This window comes from Canis lupus, chromosome 37, assembly GCF_003254725.2.
Source record: "Canis lupus dingo isolate Sandy chromosome 37, ASM325472v2, whole genome shotgun sequence".
In the NCBI taxonomy this organism is placed as follows: domain Eukaryota; kingdom Metazoa; phylum Chordata; class Mammalia; order Carnivora; family Canidae; genus Canis; species Canis lupus.
Genome location: NC_064279.1, coordinates 8,545,189 through 8,563,248, shown reverse-complemented (window position 1 = coordinate 8,563,248; position 18,060 = coordinate 8,545,189). Strand labels below are relative to the sequence as shown.

The following is an 18,060-nucleotide window of genomic DNA, read 5'->3' as shown; positions in this document are numbered from 1 at the left end:
AAGGACAAGAAGCATCCTCCTGAAAGTCCCAGGGAGGCTGCTTCAAAGGAGTGGAAATATTTACAATGGACCTTTCTCTGACCTTTAAGAATCCTGTCTTTCTCAGCTGAGAGTGTGTCAAAAATACAGTTAGTGCTTTAAATAAGAACTAATACTAGTTTTAAAAAACCTAGAAGGCAACAAGGACAAACAAAAGTCCAATATATAAAACAATCAAGGAAAAGAGCCAGAAACATTGGGCTATTTTGTTCTTGACTTGAAAAGGCAAATCTGTGAAATGTTAGAGATGACACTAAACAAAAGTCTCAAAGTCTGAGTTATAGTCTCTGTTCTGCTGTTAACCAGCTAGCTAATGTTCCTAAGCCTGATTTTTCTTCCAGAATAAAGAGATTTGACAGTGTAAGTGTTGAAATCTCTTTCTTATAGCATAATTTTTGATGTCAGAACTTCAGATCAGGTGACTTGGAAGTTACAAAACCATTTATCTCACAACTCTGTGTTTTCTTTGCTAGATCTTGGCTTATCCTTATTTCAGCATTTTCTTATATACTAAGAAATTTATAATAAGTTCTGGTTTGGGGACGCCTGGGTGGTCCAGCAGTTGAGCATCTGCCTTTGGCTCAGGGTGTGATTCCAGGATTTGGGATCAAGTCCCGCATCGGGCTTCCTGCATGCAGCCTGCTTCTCCTTCTGCTTGTGTCTCTGTGTCTCTGCCTCTCTCTCTCTCTCTCTCTCTCTCTGGCTCTTATGAATAAATAAATAAATAAAATCTTTAAAAAAAATTCTGGTTTGGCTTCCATCTGCCCAAGTTGTCTCTAAATATTTTTTCCCCAAAGTTGAATATATTAGAGCCTTCTAATACACTTAGAATAAATGGCATGGTTAGAAAAAAATTATTAATTGCATCTGGAATGCTTGTCTTAGAATTGTTTTCATAACTAAAGCCCTACTGGAATTTGTACGTATGTAGAGGAGCATAATAAAGCATTTGGAATTTACTGATGATTTTACTTTATTTAGTTTGCAAAATGCATCCTTAAGTGAGCCTGGAGCCTCATTTAATGTGGGATCCTATTCTAAGTGAATGGAAAATGCAAGGGAAAAATTAAATAAAAGAACAATATAATCAGCCGAAACCAAAATAGATGGGAATTGGGATTGAGACTGTGAGGATAAAGAGGGGTGAGCAAAAGATTGAGGGTAAGTAAGCACCAAAAGCATTTACTAGCCCACATTATTTATTTATTTTTCCTAGCCAATCTGCCTTTCTGTGGGGTCATGGGTAATAAAAGAAATAAAATCAGTAGGTCCTGCTTCCCAGGCAGTAATTCAAAAGTGGCACAATCAGTTAATATTAGGCAACTGTGGTTGGCATGGAATGTAGTAATAATGTAGCAAGCTGGAAGGGGCCTTAGGAAGGGAGTCGTGCCCAAGATAAACCCAGACAAGCAACCAGTGACCAACAAAGCTTCCAACCAGGGTTTCTGATTTAAATCCAGTGTCATTTTCACAATGAAGCTCAACTGAGAAAAAAAAAAAATATATATATATACATATATAATTAATTTGCAAGATAACACAAAGAAAACAATAAAACTTTTAACAAAGAAAATAGCTCAAAAGTAGAGTCAGTGAGATAAAATGGGCTAATTGACAAAATAATTTTTTCCTTAGGCTCAGCTCTATTATTAATGGGATTAGATCTGGTCCTTAACCACCTCTCCCAAACCTTCTCAGAAAAGCGAATCATGCTGAATCTCCTTTCTTTTGCCCCAGAACAGTCTTAGTCTTTCTTCTGGCAGTCTCTACTCTATCCTGACTTTTCTCTTATATTCCTGCCCTACTATTACTAGAGAGCCCAGATTATTCTGCTCTTGAACTGTGGCTCAATCACTTTTTAGTTGTGTTTTTGAGCAAGTTTCTTAGTCTTCACTAACTTTTGTATTCTCATCTCTAAAATGGGCGGTAATATACACTTTATAAAGTTTTTATAAAAAGTAAATGACTCAGTGCTTGTGATATTTGTAATATAGTAGTCTTGCACAGAGTAAATATTTAATACATAGCAACTGCCATGAATGTGTCATTAGCTGCTTAACCTTTATCCTATTAATTGCATATGTTGAATCCACTTTACTTAGACTCTTCCCTCTTATATGCTTTTGTGTTTGCCCAATTGGTTTGACAAACATAACTCTTGCTAGAGACCAGAACTAGCCTCAAACCAAAAGCTTTCTGAATTTATCTCTTCCCTACTGTGGCCCGATAGGGAAGCCCCATTTCAATTTTACTTTATGAATGAAGTTTCCCCAAATGTCCTACAGCGCACCAAAATTTCTTTCCAAACTTTAGTGTCTGCTTTGTAAAAGTAAAGCTTTATTGCTTTCTTTACCAATTCTTAAAAAATATTTACCAATTCTTTAATGGTAAGTTTTTTCCCTCCCATATCTCTCTGCTATACCAGAAGCTTCTGGGACAGAAACTTTCCTATCACCCAACACAATGCTGGGTCCAGGATGGGAAAACAATAATGCTTAGTGAATAATCAATTTATTTCCAAACTGGCTAGACTGGCTAATCTGGAGCATTATTGTACATACCTGATTTCTTAGACTCCTGGCTTCTCCATACAAAACTCTTCCAAATGTCAGATTGCATTTTGGCAGAAAGCAGCTGCACTTGGCTATATTGCTGTCCTCGTTAAAAGACACTGAAATACAAAGCTTTAACTCCCATTTTGAAATGTGCTCATCAGTTTTCTATAAGAAAAAATAATGGAAATGTTGAAAACCAGTATCTACATATCACACATGCTTTATGTATCTGACAGCCTTCTACATCTAGGATATCTCTATCAATCTATCTACCTACCTGGCTAGCTTTGCATGAGGGAGAACCACAGGAAGATGTAGCACTATTTTTAAACATCTGTAGCTAAGGAAGGATCCAACTCTTACATGTGTTGACTAGTTTCTAATGGACCAAATCATTCTTAAAGTAGCTCCTTCAGAGCTCATTGAAGTGCTAGAAGCTGCTAAAAATGATATCCAGTTTTCTTGAAAAAAATTGTTGCATTCAAATTTAGATAGAGGCATCATAAGTGGGAATTTCTTCTCCTTGGACCAGACCCAAGGCTAAGAAAATAATTATGTTCCTTTTCTCCCTTTCTGTCCTTTTCTTTCTTTTTTCTTTTTCTTTCATTTTCTCTTCTTTCTTTCTCTTTCTTTTTCTCTTTTTACTTTCCTTCTTTCTTTCTTTCTTTCTTTCTCTCTTTCTGACAATTCTGAAGTTAATGGTCTACTTCTTGCCGTTGCGGGCAAGTCAGGTTTCATGTTAGAATACTTCAAATATTATAATAGGGTCCACTAACTATCCTTTTTTTCCATGGAACTAAACTGTTATGTTCCACAGAATTTTATTGAAACCGGAATTTATGAGTCACATTTGAATTCATCGCTTTAAAATACATTGCAACCCTCTATTATTTTTTTTAACCCATCTTCTCATAAAACAACCCTGGTTAGCCACTTTAATGAGCAATTTTGTCCCTACTTTTATTTCTTAATGAACTTTTCCCCTCTGGCTGAATCCTAGTCTCATAGTTTATTTTCATTGCTATAGTGACATCGGTCAGGGACAGCTCTGTAAAATTAATCATCACATTAGACCAGGCTTCAGCAAGAATTCTTTTTTGAAGCAAAAGGAAGTTCCATAATCCCACTAGTATATCCTCCTCTGGTGTTAAGTTTCTTTTTTTTTTTTTTTCACCCTAAAGATTAGGTTCCATAAATCAATTGAATACAGCAAATTGGGACAGAGTAGAAAATAGAATGACTTTCTAACAAGCCAGAGGTATGAGAGAATTACTTTCCTTCATGTTTATATTATGGTTAGTTAAAAATGTATCATAAATTATTGCTGAATTAGGTTACTAAGTATTTTAAATGAAAGCATTCAAGTTATTTATGATTTGTCTAACTTCTCAAGTAAATTTATATAATAAATCAAGATGCTGGTTCAAAGACTTAATGAGGGTAAGCATGTTGGTTGACCACTCAGCTTCCCTTAACCATAGCTGAATCACAAATTCCAGCAGACATGACTCAAATAAATGATCACTCTTTAGAGACTTGGATTTGAGTTGGTTGCCTTTGTGGAACACTTATCGACTCTGTCCCCAAGGGGTAAGGCGGTGATTCCTACTGAAATCTTTATGCAGTTCAGATGAATTTGAGGTGAGCTTTTGAAGTGAGTGGTTAAGAGGGTCTCTAAGCTAGAAATCAAGCCTGAGTGCTCAACAATAAGTTATTAAGTTAGATGTCTAGTATCCAATGGGTTAAAGAAATCCACTTTATTTTGGGGGAAGGAATTTGGACAATAAAAAAAAAAAGTCCTCATCCTCTCTGCTTTCATACAGCTCCTGTTTGTTTCATTGCTTGATTGGTTTATTGTTAATATACCATAGTATGTTATAGCACTGATGTTATTCTAAAGAGACCATTGGTTTAATTATTTACTCCTTCTGTGCAATAATTCAAGTTTCTAGTAGGAACATCCTCTTTCTAATAAACTCTAACCTTTGGTTCCCACCCTTTTGGACATTAACCCTAGATTCCGTGTGTGCCAAATGTGTTTGGGCCTCAGAAAATCAGAGACTCCAAGGAATTCAGTGATTTACTGAAGATCTATGACTGATTTGTTCTAGAACTTCATTCTCTTCATTCCCAGGGTAACTTTTTATGAGCTTCCATTACAGTTTCTCCTGTGTTTATTGCTCAATCGTGGGGAAATCTTGCCACTTTTTTTTTTTTTTTAATTTGGGTTATGTGCAACAATGGCAAATTTGAAATTTCCTCATATCTCTCTGAACCCTTGCCTTATCCACAAACTGAATAGATCACCAGATACAGATATATAAAATTTAATTGTAAAACCACAAGCAAACAAAAATCTTATCTATTCAGACCTAAGTCTCTCTTCAGACCTCTCTCTCTCTCTCTCTCTCTCTCTCTCTCTCTTTCTTTAACCTATCACCTTTGAATTGTGTTAAATAGTTCAGGCAAGGTAGATACATGAAAACAATCAACAGTAATTTAAGAAGTCCTGGGAATAAACTTTTAACTTAATCAGGACAATAAGTTTTGTTAGTAGGGTGAGTAGTAAGTAAATGTCAGGAGCGAAGGGTAAGCTGGCTGTCAAGAGAGAAATTCTCCTTCCCTATTACTCTGGATCATTTAACCCTAGGGAACCATCATAACCTACTTTTTTTAACATGATATTTTAAATGATTGCACATGCTGACAAAAGGTGCTGGCACCTTGCTATTCCTTGTGCCCCCCGCCCCGCCCCCTAATTCTTGTCCTTGCAAATAAATTAACTTTTCCATCTGACTTGTCTCTTTGGCTTGACCCAGGAGCCTACTTGCAAGTGCAAATAGAAAGTGGAGGAAGAGAGGGAAGAAGAGGAAGGGAGAGGCATTTGCCAGCACCTCACTTTGAGCTGTGTCTTGATATTCCAAATCTAGATACTGATCATTGTTGTTCACTGATGGGACTTTTCAGTAGCTTCGCTGAGCCTCTGCTTACTGTGCTCCTCCTCGGTCAGAGTGTTTTCATAAATTACACTGACATAATATTGGAGTATACTTTTAAGTCACCAGTTACTGAAACTACCCAACTATAGATGATTCTTTTAAGTTCCCAGATTTTAAAGAATAATTTTAAAGATCCATCAATGCTGAAAAGAACTTTACAGTAAACAGCCATATACTCACTTCCTAGATGCAATTAATGACAGATAGTTATATATCCTTTATCACATACTCATCTTTCTTTTTTTTTTTTTTTAAAGATTTATTTATTCATGAGAGACACAGACTAAGAGAGAGGCAGAGACACAGCCAGAGGGAGAAGCAGGCTCTTCGCAGGGAGCCTGATGTGGGATTCGATCCCGAATCCCAAGATCACAACCTGAGCCAAAGGCAGGTGCCCAACCGCTGAGCCATCCTGGTGTCCCACATACTATCTTTCTATTCATTACCCATTTGATAATCTTTCTTATTTCAAATTATGCATTTCAAGTTAAATTGATAATCTTATTTCAAATTATGCATTTCAAGTTAAATTCAGACATTAGGTAATTTTTTCTAAATGTTTCATTATGCATATCATTAACAAGGATTCGATAATTACAGTAAAATTTACAAACAGCAAAATACATAAATCTTATGTAAATATACTGTACATTTTGGTAAATGCATACATCTGTGTAACTCAAACCAGTATCAAAACATAATAGTGGGCAGCCCCCGCGGCTCAGTGGTTTAGTGCCGCCTTCTGCCCAGGGCCGGACCCTGGAGACCCCGGATTCAGTCCCGCATCGGGCTCCCTGCATGGAGCCTGCTTCTCCCTCTGCCTGTCTCTCTCTCTCTTTCTCTCTCTCTCTCTCTCATAGATTAAATAAAATCTTAAAAAACAGAAGCAAAAAAAAAAAAAAACATAATACTGAGGATACCTTGTCTGGCTCACTCAAAAGAGCATGTGACTCTTGATCTTAGGGTTGTGAGTTCAAGCCCCAGGCTGGGTGTAGAGGTTACTAAAAAACAAGCAAACAAACAAAGCAAAATATTGCCATTGCCCTAGAAAAATCTCTCATGTACCTTCCCAATTCCTGCTGTTAAACTCCCAATGGAAACCACACTGTTTGAATTCTTCCTCCATAGAGTAGCTTTTGCAGTTTTTGAATTTCATGTAGTTGGACTTATGTGACATATGCCCATTTATATACATTCTCCTTAACTTACTTAGGATAGTATTTCTGAGATTCATTCATGTTTTGTCTGTGGCACTGCTTTTCCTTTTTTTTCTCCCCCACTGGATAATGTTCTCCTATGTGCATATACCACACTAGTTTATTCATTCTCCTAGCCACCTGGGCACTCTCCAGTTTTTGACAATTATGAGTAAAGGTGCTATAAATATTCTTATACAAGGTTTTTGTTAATGTTTTCATTTCTCTAGAGTAAATGGGAATTGAATTGCTAGTCATCAGGTATGTAGTTTAATTTTATAAGAAACTGCCAGATTTTTTTTTTCTCCAAAATGGTTGTTGGCATTGTTATCTGTAATAGATGAGTTTTAATTCCTCTACTTTCTTACTATATTTGGAGTTTTTCACTCTTTTCAATTTTAGCTATCCTTGGGGTAGTGTGTATTGGTATTTCATTGTAGTTTAGAAAAAAATTCTCTGGTAACAAATGAAGGACAGAATGTTTCACATGCTTATTGGCTAATTTGTATAACTGTTCAAATATTTTGCACATTTATCATTGGGTTGTCTCTTGTTTTATAGAACTTCTATTTCCTAGATACTATTTTTGTCAGATACATATTTTGTGAATTTTTTTCAGAGTCTGTGCATTATTTCATATAATGATGTTTTCAAAGTTTGATAATGTCTAAATTAGCAATTATTTCTTTTTATGGTTATTGCTATCTTAGAAATCTTTGCCTACTTCCAAGTCATGAAGCTTTCTTCATGTTTTCCTTGAAAAGCTTTATGGTTTTAGCTTTATGTTTCAATCTTTATCCATCTCAAATTTATTTTTGTGTATGATATAAGTTAGGAGTTTGAGGTTCTTTTTTTCTGTATCAGTAACCGGTTATTTCAGCACTATTTGCTAAACATATGTTTTTCTCTTTTGGATTACTTTGTTGCCTTTATCAAAAAACAAATAACTGTATAAATGTGGATTTATTTCTGGACTCTCTCCTCTCCATTCATCTATTTGTCTATCCAGATGGCAGTACCACTCTATTGATTACTGTAGTTTTACAGCAAACCTTGATTAAAATGGGAATTCTTAACTCTGTTCCTTTTTTCAGGATTGTTTGGACATTATAAGCCCTTTGCACTTCATGTAAATTTTAGAATCAGCTTGTTAATTCCTGCAAAAATTTCTAATGGAATTGTAATTAGAAAATATTGAATCTATAATAAGTTTGGAGATAATAGACATTTAATTTTATTTTTGAGATTTTTAAATGCTTTTAGTGTTACAGGCAATTCACAGAAACATCGGAGAGTTCTCAAGTATCTTTCAACCCAGCTTCTGCTAATGCTAACATCTTACATCACCATAGTACCAGTGTTCAAAACCAGGAAATTAACATTGGTACAATGCTATTTAATGATCTACATCAGACCAGTATTGATCTGCCAATCCAGGAACATGGTACATATCTTCATTTTTTTTGGTTGTCTTTAAATTCCATCAGTAATATTTTGATAGTTTTTAATGTAGAGCCTCTTGAATATCTTTTGTTAAATACTTTCCTATTTCATATTTTTGACATTATTGCAAAGGGATTTCATTTCATATTTCAACTGTTTGCCACTGGTTTATTGAATTGCAATTGATTTTCTACATAAACAACAATACCATCTAAGAATAAAAGCAGTTCTAACCATTTTTTCCCATGCTTAACTTATTCTCAGTTTTAGGAGGAAGTATAAAATATTTCACCATTAAGTATGATACTAGCCATAGATTTCCTTGAAGATGACCTTTACCAAGTTGAGGAAATTCTTTTTTATTCCTAGTTAATACTTAGTTTTGCTTGTTTATTTGTTTGTAGCGGACACGTGTTGAATTTTGTCAAATGCTCTTCTCTTTCTACTGACATGATCACATGGCTTTTGTCCTTTATTCCCTTAGTATTATTTTCATGTGTTAAACCTACCTGACGTTTGTAGGATAAACCCTACTTGATCATGCTATATTATCCTTTTTGCATATTGATGGATTTAACCTACTAATATTTTGTTAAGTACTTTTGGATCCATGTTTCTGAGGGATATTGACCTGTAAATTCATTTTTTTTACAATGCTTCCAGCAAATTTTTATATTATACTGGCCTCCTAAAACTATTTATAAGGTATTTTCTCTTTACCTCTATTTTCTGAAAGAATTTGTGTAAGCCTGGTATTGTTTCTTCCTTAAATACCTAATAGAATTTACTGTTGACATCAGCTAATTTTAAGGTTTTTTTTGGTAAGATTAAAAAAATATAGTGTATTCAGTTTCTTCAAAAGATATAGGGCTAATTTCTTGTTTTGGGGTCAATTAGTGTTTTTCAAAGAATTTTTTTTCCTTTTATGTGAGATTTGAAATTTATTACCATAAAACTGTTCTAATTTTGAGTGGATCTGTTGCCTTCTAGTGATCAGATCTGGAGGATTTGGAAAGAGGTAGTGGTAAAAGTAGACAAAATGATTCCCCTCCAGACTCCCATGAGGCCAGTTCCTTGTGCCTGGTGTTATTGCTACTTAATATCCAGCAGAACAAGTTCTTATAGGCCATTTTTCCATCCTGTAATACTAGTTTCTGCCCAGAAAACTCTCCCACTCCTCTTCCAGATAAAGGGCAGAAATGCTAGGCAAATCTTACAGAATTTAACCAGGGAACTTCCTGCTTTGTGGGTAGTATGCTATTCTATGGTACCCTATCTGCTTTTCTCTCTAGGCCATCTTTAGCAATTTTTATAATAATATTTAATTTCTTATTTGTCTTTCTGATAGTTCTAGATAAGGCTTAGTTCTCATTTCCTTATCTGCCTTTTATCTGGGGAAGACACAGGGTGAGATTTTATCATTTTTCCTCATTTATTACCTCAGCATGGTGGCAGGTGAGACATGCATTCCAGAACTAAGACTGTGGGGATGTTATTGAACATTTGCCAAGCTTAGTGTTTTCACTTCTCCTTTCTCCCCACTAAATGCTTTCTTCCCCTTCCTGAATGCTTTTGGAAAAGCAGAAGTAGAATTGTGCTTTCTTCCCTGGAAATTTATTGTGGCACATATTACTACTGTTCACTGTATCCAACTCTTTTCTACTTCTGAGCACATGGATGGATTGTATTCCCCATTTCTTTATAGATAGAGCCAAATGCCTTAATTTGACTAGTAAAATATTAGCAGAAATAGTGTATGCTGCTTCTGGGTGCTTTAATTTCTAGTTCTTAATTATCTAGTCCTTCCTTCCCCTGCTGCGACAAATAAGAGAGCATGTGTTAATATATAGGTTTACAGGATTGAAACAATGTGGAATGCTAAATTGACCTGTAGAAAGAAGCTGAGCTGAGAATCAGCTAATTTGGAACAGACTATGTGAGTGACTAGTGAACATTTTTAAATTTAGGGCCTTCTCGACAAGACCTGGTTTATCTTGACTGATACAGTCTTCCTCTTTTACACAGAGGGGCCAGCTTTTAAAGATGTGTTTCTCACATGCGCCATTTCTGTTGTTTGAGTGCTGCCAATGGATTGTTTGCCCTTACATCTACTTCCTTTCATTATGTTTGTCTTTGGAAATGAGATCCTGTGAGTCACTCTGCCACTTACCCCAGATATCCCATTATTAGCACATAAAGTAGTCCAAAATTTTCAATCTTAAAAATTAAAGAAAAAATTAACTTTATTCACTGGGAAAGACTTTTTTCCCCTTGACATCACAATGAACATCAGATGCATCCCTTCTGTGTCATTCATCCCAACATAATAAAAAAGTTTTCAGTCAAAACCCAACTCATTTACAAAACAATTAAAATAAAGAATAAAAGAGTGATAATATGTTTGAGGAGGAAGAGAATGAGTTTATTTTGAACATAAAGTTTGAAGTGCATGTGAACATTTGCATAAAAGTATCAGTTTGTAATTTAAGAAAGAAATGATTTGAAGTAGAGATTGAAGAATCAGGAACATGGAGATGGCCCTTGAAAACATGAAACTTAATAAGATGCTTTAGATAAAACTTATAAGAGGGAAGAATAAATAAAAGACTAATTACCTAGAGATTACCCCTTCTAGGACCTACAGAGAAGGAGTCAGCCAAGAATTTGCAAAAGCAGGAGGAGAACCAGAGAGAATTTAAAAAAAAAAAAAAAAAGGTAGAGTTTTAAGATGGAAGGGTTGATGTAGATTATCAGCAGGTGAAATGAATTTGATTAGAATGAGGACCAAAGTTAAATGTAAGTATTTGTCTATTAATGGCAATAGCAATTTCAGAAAAGTGATGAAAATAAAACCTAGACTCTAGCTCCTGATATTACTTTAAAAGCAAGTGCAAACTCTAATCTACAATTTTCATAGGCTTTTACAAAGGATCTTGCCATATGGCCAGGAAAAAGCATATTAAAATCTCTACAGCTATACTGATCATATAGCCCCAAAGCAACTATTGATTCAGTCGAATGCCTTCTATGTTCCAGGCACTGTTTAAGGCCCTGGGTCGCAGCATGTAATGGAACAAAGTCTTGTTCTCATGGAGCTCTCATCCTAGTCATAAATTAAAAGATGAAGATTAAAAAATAAAATAATTAAAAAAAACAAAACAAAAATAAAAATAAAAAAAGAAAGATGAAGTTTAACCTCAATGACATCATTTTGAAATATTGAAAAGGGAAACATTATTCCTAAAAATGTAGAATATAAAGCAGCAGTATTTTAAGATCTGCCAAAGCACATTCATTCATACATACACTAAAACAATCATTTGGATGATTTTTCATAGGTAAATACTTATTTCGAGATGAATTATATCTTGACTATCTTATTTAGTCATCAGGTGAAATCAATAATTTCTAATGATGTTAGACTCATGCACAAAAACAAATATGTTAGCTGGCATTTGAAGTCCTTCTAACTATCTATCCCAACTATCTAACTCAACAAACAAAACCACAGAGGAAAAGGCAACAAAAATAAAGTCCAGTGGTATTTGCCAAGGTGGTACAAGTATGTTACCATTGCAAAGTCGTACAACCAATGTGATGCCCATTAAGTTTCTGAGGCAATGTCTCATTAAGTAATGGAGCTATCAAGAACATGTCAAAGAAGTCATTCTTTCAGAGATCAACTTTTGACATTATAAGGCATTTTATCTGCCCTTCCATGTTTCAGTTATCCCCTATTCATATACAATTGTTCCAGTAGCCTTCAACTATTAACTTGTATGTTCTACATCATCACAAAGAGTGACATCTTAACATGTTACAATGGAAACACATTTTTAATAAAAAGTATATTTATTGCTAAGTCACTTGTGCCATTAAGGAATAATTTTTTAAAAAAATTAAGTCAATGTATTTACTACTATGTAAATCACATAGTAGTGGCAAATCACAATTGTGGCAAATCACACTGAGACAGTGAAATAAATCAGATCATTGTTCACTAACAAAGAAGATGCAACTTTTTGAAAATATGTATGAAAAACATTTAATCAGGGTTCTCGAGATATATAATCCACTACATGATTCCTTTTTCTTAATATGAAACACTAGCAACACACTTGGTGGAGTAAATGTTCATTACACAATTGAATCTGTAGATCTCATATCCTAAGACTTCATTTCAACCTCTCTTTTTTATGCCATTACATTCTAGTAATTAATAACAATTTGAGTAGAGATCTGGGAGGAATTTGTGGCCACCTTAAATAACTCTGTGCACTCCTTAGGAAATAAAGATTAGGTTTCTTTTAAAACATATTCCTAAAAATACTTGTTTACCTATTGCCACTCACTTAGATCATGGAATCTGAGAGCATTGCACATTTATAAATGAGATTTCAATTTGACTTGAAGTTAATGAGTATCTCTTTCAGAGAGCTATGCTTAATGTATCTGGTTCAAATTGGAGTAACAAATAGACTTAGCTAAATATGTTTATATCTTAAGAATGAAATCAATTAAATGTAAGCAATGTACCATCTGAAAGCAACCCTAGATTTTTTTTTTTTACTGTATGACAAATATATTTCAAGGTAAATACAGTAGACCCTTTACATTTGCAAAGGCTATCAGCTGAGACTTTGAAACATTGCAAATGTAGGAATACCACTAGAGCACCAACATTATTAGACACAATGCAGCTGGTCTTGCCCTGCTCCTGGATTTTTCTTTGCTTAAGTATATATTGCACAGAACAATGCTTTCTTGCACCCGGTGTCCTGGAGATTTTATGATAGAATAAATATAACTTAATCTTAAAGCTAGCTGGGTTACCATCAAATATACATAGGTCTGCCCACGGCTACCTGATATCTTACCCCTACTTCTCATTCTTGGATATGAATCTTCTTGAAGGAATTTTCTTGCATTATAGATCAGTTTCATCTGCTTTCAAGACCTTTTCCTTATTCTCATCCTTCTCCTCTATGACTTTTCAGTTCTTAAGAAAATCTCTCTGTAGCAATGTGGTCAGCTGATGCTGCTTCTCCTGTTGACTTCACATTTATGGAGAAAACAAACAAATGATCGAACTCCTCAAAATTTATCAACCAGGTTTTACTTGTGGTAAAGATCAATTTTGTAGACCATTGACTTTATCTCTTATTGCTTCACTTTACAGCTGCTTAACTTTTTTTCTTAGTCACATACCCATGTAGAATTTATTATCCTGTGCGTATGTACTCAAGCCACAAACAATTGAAATTTCACCCTGACTAAATTGTATTCCTTATTTGATAAGGCATTTGTATGGATTACAACAGGTTCCTGATTTAATCATTCTTTTCATGTATGTATTTTGAACAGGGTAACTTGGAGAGCTGTCATGGAGTTTGGCATTCTTCTGTTCTTTATGATTAGTTTATAAATTCAGCATTCATTTCTTAAAAAACAAGCAACCCTTCCCCTCACTCCATTTTGTTTTCTACTTCTGTCTGTAGCACTAAAACTTGACTTGGGGAATCAAGTAATTAAAAAAAAAACTCACCTTATATTTATCAATTCATAACAGTTTCTGCCATACTGGATGCCAGAACAGAGAAACAAGACCATGTCAAGATATGGAGGATAGATAGCTGGCTAGATTTGTTCTTAGTCATGTGAGTTACTCTTTCGTACCAATCAGCAAAGCATATACTATTTAGGGCAAAGCAAATCAGCACTCAAGAGTTGGAGTGGTTCTGACTAAACAACTATTTTCACTGAGGTCTTCATTTTAACTGGTCATGTATCCATTTCCCTGTATATCTTTTATACAACCAAGAAATTTTTCTACTGACCACACAGTTCATCTGAAATTAAAAAATATATATATGAGGATAATTACTACAATATAATAACATAAAAGAAAAATACCATCTTTGAGGTAGGGACTAGTATAATAGTATGTGCTAAATAAAGAAGGTGTTTTTTTTTTTTTTTTTTTTTTTTTAGGAAACACCATTTATATAAAGCAATTAATTCTGTAAATAAGTAAATAAATACTGTAAAGCAGAATATGCAAGGTAGGGCTAGTTGTCAAAATTTGTACACAAGTACTTCTCCATCTATTTATGGAGATACTATGTTTTAGGAAACATGGCTCCTTAAGCTTGTAAATAGACCACTAAATATAGCAGCACATTGGGAAGGTTGCCTCAGAGAAATATGTAAATCAGATGTTTCTGATAGTGTCACATTTGCAAGGGCTTCTAGTAAGGATGAAGATGAGACATTACAAATTTAGTGATTCTGGTGAGTTTAGAGTCGCCCCTTAGATAGGGACCCACTGAGAACAGCTTCTATAACATGCTTTTTAAATACCCATCAAAGGCCATGAACCACAGTAATAAAGGACTTAATGTTAACATTTCTCCTAAGCCAGTGCTTGAGTAGGTTGGTGGGGAGAGGGAGGGAAGTAATTATTATCTTGTTACTCTTGATTTTCAGTTTTCTCTTCCATCTTCTTATACCCTAAGATGCAATCATCAAAGGATAAAACTTAAGATGGGAAGTAATAATTACATTAAAAATAACAATTGTCACTTATTTAATACTTAGTGTTCTTACAATGGCAAGTACACATAACACATATAAACCTACCAACAACCCTTTAAATTCAGGGTAGATATTATCATCATAGTAGATGAGGGATCTGAGGATTGATGTAGTTAAGGAACTTGTCCAAATCACACAATTTGGAATTCAATTTTTCTTGTCTCTGGAGTTTATATTCTAAACCACTATGCTTACTTTTATCACTAGAACAGCCAATTATGAATGGCAAATTATTTTATTTAGAAAAATAAAACCCTTCTAAGCAAAACTGAACCAAATATTATTTTTCTTCTTCTTGTTATTGCTCCAACCCTAAACACAGTGATACATATAAAATCCTGCTATAAATACTAACTTTTTATTTTATTTGTTCATTTCCTAGTATAATTTAGCTTGATGTCCAGCCTACTCTGTAGCTACAGAGTACACATTCAGATCCCTTTGTTAATAGAGCAACTTATTTCGATGTTTAAAGGTAATTTAAAATATTATTTTGAATAATAGCACAATATAACATTAACATTTTATATTATTTATGATGGCATTTAAAATATGGTACTGCTATGTGACTATTGCCTATTGTGTCCGTTGAACATAATTATTATAATGTAATTAGGCTTTTCTTTTAATGGTTGTTTATATCCTTAATTTTCCACATACTGTACAAATCTTATTTTTATAAGGTTAATTAGAATTACTCCGTCTAGAAGACCAGCATTCTTGCTATTTAGGATTTTTAACCAGATTATAATGAGTACTTCACATTTGCCTTTGAAATAACAGACAATCTTGTATGTCTTACATTGCCATATTTTTGAGCCTTAAGATTATAAGTAATACATTAAGAAATAATCAGATACCATACTCCAGCTTAATTCAGCAACTAGTGTATGACTCAATTAGTTTCTTGGGTTGTTTGCTGCATGGAAAACACATTAAAAAATTATAGCTGGGTATACTGAAAGAGAGTGGACCAAAACTTCAGTGGTGAGATATACTTTAATATTTTTTCTAATAGAAAGAAATAATTCTCAGTGTTTTTTAAACAGCTTCACATACAGAAACACAGACACCTTTCCTTGATTTTCAGAACTGTGGAAATTATTTTCAAGGGTACATTTACATCTTCACATGAATTCGTGACCCTTTTTATGGATTTCTGAAATAATCCTAAAATGATTTCCTTACCTGTTGGCAATACCTTCTACATTAATTCCATATTGAATGGCCAGATTAATCTCCTAAAATAGATCCTGTTTATGCTATTCCCCACTCCTGCTCAAAGTCGTCAGTAGTTCTTGACTTACTGCCAGATGAATGGCAGATTTCCTCTACCTGGCATTCTAATGATGGCATGACACGGCCACAACCTATCTCCTTCTTGCTCTGTTTCTCATTGCTCTCCTAACCAGATCACTCATTGAGCATCTAGTTGATGATTTGCCATATTTGTGTCTTTTTTATCTCTGCTCATGCTGCCACTTTTACTCCCTTCACTCATAGAATTAGAAATTCTCTGAGTCCAAAATGTTGAGTTAAATGAAGTAAATAGTCTATACCAGAGATCAGCAAACTTTTCCTGTAAAGGACCAGAGAGTAAATATTTTAGGCTTTGCAGGCTCTACAGTGTCTGTCACAACTGTTTAACTCTGCTATAGTGCAAAAGCAGCCACAGACAGTACATAAGATGAATGAGCCTGGCTATGTTCCAGTGAAACTTATTTACAGATGCTGGAATTTGAATTTCGTGTAATTTTCCTATGTCATAGAAATGGTACTCTTTTTACTTTAATTATTTGAAAATGCAAAAAAAAAATACCCCAATAAACAAAAACATTTTTAGTTCATGAACAATACAAAACCAAGCAGGGGTCAGATTTGGCTTGCAGGCCATAGTTTCCTGAACCTTTGTCAGCACAATGGAATACCATGTAGTCATTAAAGAAAAAGGAGGAGGTCTATAGAAGGTGATATGGAAGACATTGTTATTTATTAAGCAAGGGCAAGATACTATTCTAACTTGATAACTTTGATAATTTTTTTTATAGTTTCCATATGCAATTAACTTAATTCAGGAGAATAACTGAAAACCAATGACATGTGAGACAGCATTTTGAAGGAGAGGAATCTTACTTTCATAGTATCCCCTTATGACCACACGGGGTTGCTGTCCTTGCTCATGTATTATTTTTATTGTTAGTAGTACTTAAAACACCAAGAGAACTTCTCTGTGAGATAGAGTTAGGAATCATTTTGTTTTTCTCTTTATCCTTCTCTGTAATACAAATCCATTACCAGTACTTTTAAACTGCCCATTCTTCAAGGTCAAGCAGAAAAGTCATTTTTTCCCTTTTCTAGTCCAAGCTATTTTTCCCTTTCCCTCCTTTAGTCCTCCCCCCCCTCCCGCCCAACCTCTACCATACGCACAATATAGAATTAATGAAAACTTTCATCAATTCCTTATGGAGATGTTTTTTCTCCCAGATTAGCATACATATTTATATATGTTACACCCTTGTGGGCACATTCAGATGATAGGCTGTCATATTGCTTCCAGGGTATTCAGTATTCCATGCATTTTTCTCCTACTCATAAAACCATATTGGAGTACAAGTGGAACTAAAGCTACTAGAGTGATACCTGAATGCATTCTAATCCTAAAAAACATATGTACTTTGGACAAAGTGCTGAGAATTTTCAATACAGGAAAAATAAATCATGTGCAAAGGATCATGAATCAGAATGCCATAGGGCTTCTGAATGCCCACATTGAAAGCTAAAACAAAATGAATCCGAGCTTTCAACATTCTGGAAAAAATTACTTCCAATCTGGAGTCATGTAGTCACTAATATCAATCAAGTGTAAAGGTAAAGACATTTCTAGATATGCGAAGTCTCAGAAAGTTTCTTAAGAAGCTACTGGAGAAGTTCTCCACCAAAATGAGGCAGTAAACAAAGAAAGAAGACATGGTGTCTTAGCTCAGGCTACTGTAACAAAGTGCCATTGACTAGGTGACTTAAACAGCAAACTTATTTCTCACAATTGTAGAAACCAGAAAGTCCAAGATCAAAGTGCTAGCAGATTCGGTTCTGGTTGAGAACCCGCTTTCTTGTTTGCAGATGCCCTTCTTTTATTGCAACCCCTCACATGGTGGAAGGGGTGAAGGAGTTCTCTATGGTCTCCTTTATTACATCACTAATCTCAAAAGGGTTCTACCCTTGTGATTTAATCAC

At 34.6% G+C, this 18,060-nt stretch overlaps 2 long non-coding RNA genes across 6 annotated transcripts in view; one reads left to right on the top strand and one right to left on the bottom strand.

The window, feature by feature from the left end:
* Positions 1–18,060, top strand: part of LOC112656562 (uncharacterized) — a 400,328-nt gene that overhangs the window by 303,150 nt on the left and 79,118 nt on the right. The window contains exon 4 of the long non-coding RNA XR_003134461.3: positions 4,612–4,729. This is a non-coding gene — a long non-coding RNA (uncharacterized LOC112656562). The remainder of the gene's footprint in view (positions 1–4,611; positions 4,730–18,060) is intronic.
* Positions 1,221–18,001, bottom strand: LOC125754479 (uncharacterized). Of its 5 annotated transcripts, none has more exons than XR_007408812.1 (6): positions 17,868–17,995; positions 13,778–13,812; positions 13,110–13,286; positions 6,514–6,594; positions 2,601–2,759; positions 1,221–1,523 (listed from the first exon to the last, which is right to left on the bottom strand). It is a non-coding gene; the product is annotated as an uncharacterized LOC125754479 (long non-coding RNA). The 5 variants fall into 5 exon arrangements; XR_007408815.1 differs by having other exon boundaries at positions 13,110–13,279; XR_007408816.1 differs by lacking the exon at positions 13,778–13,812 and having other exon boundaries at positions 13,110–13,279; positions 17,868–18,001.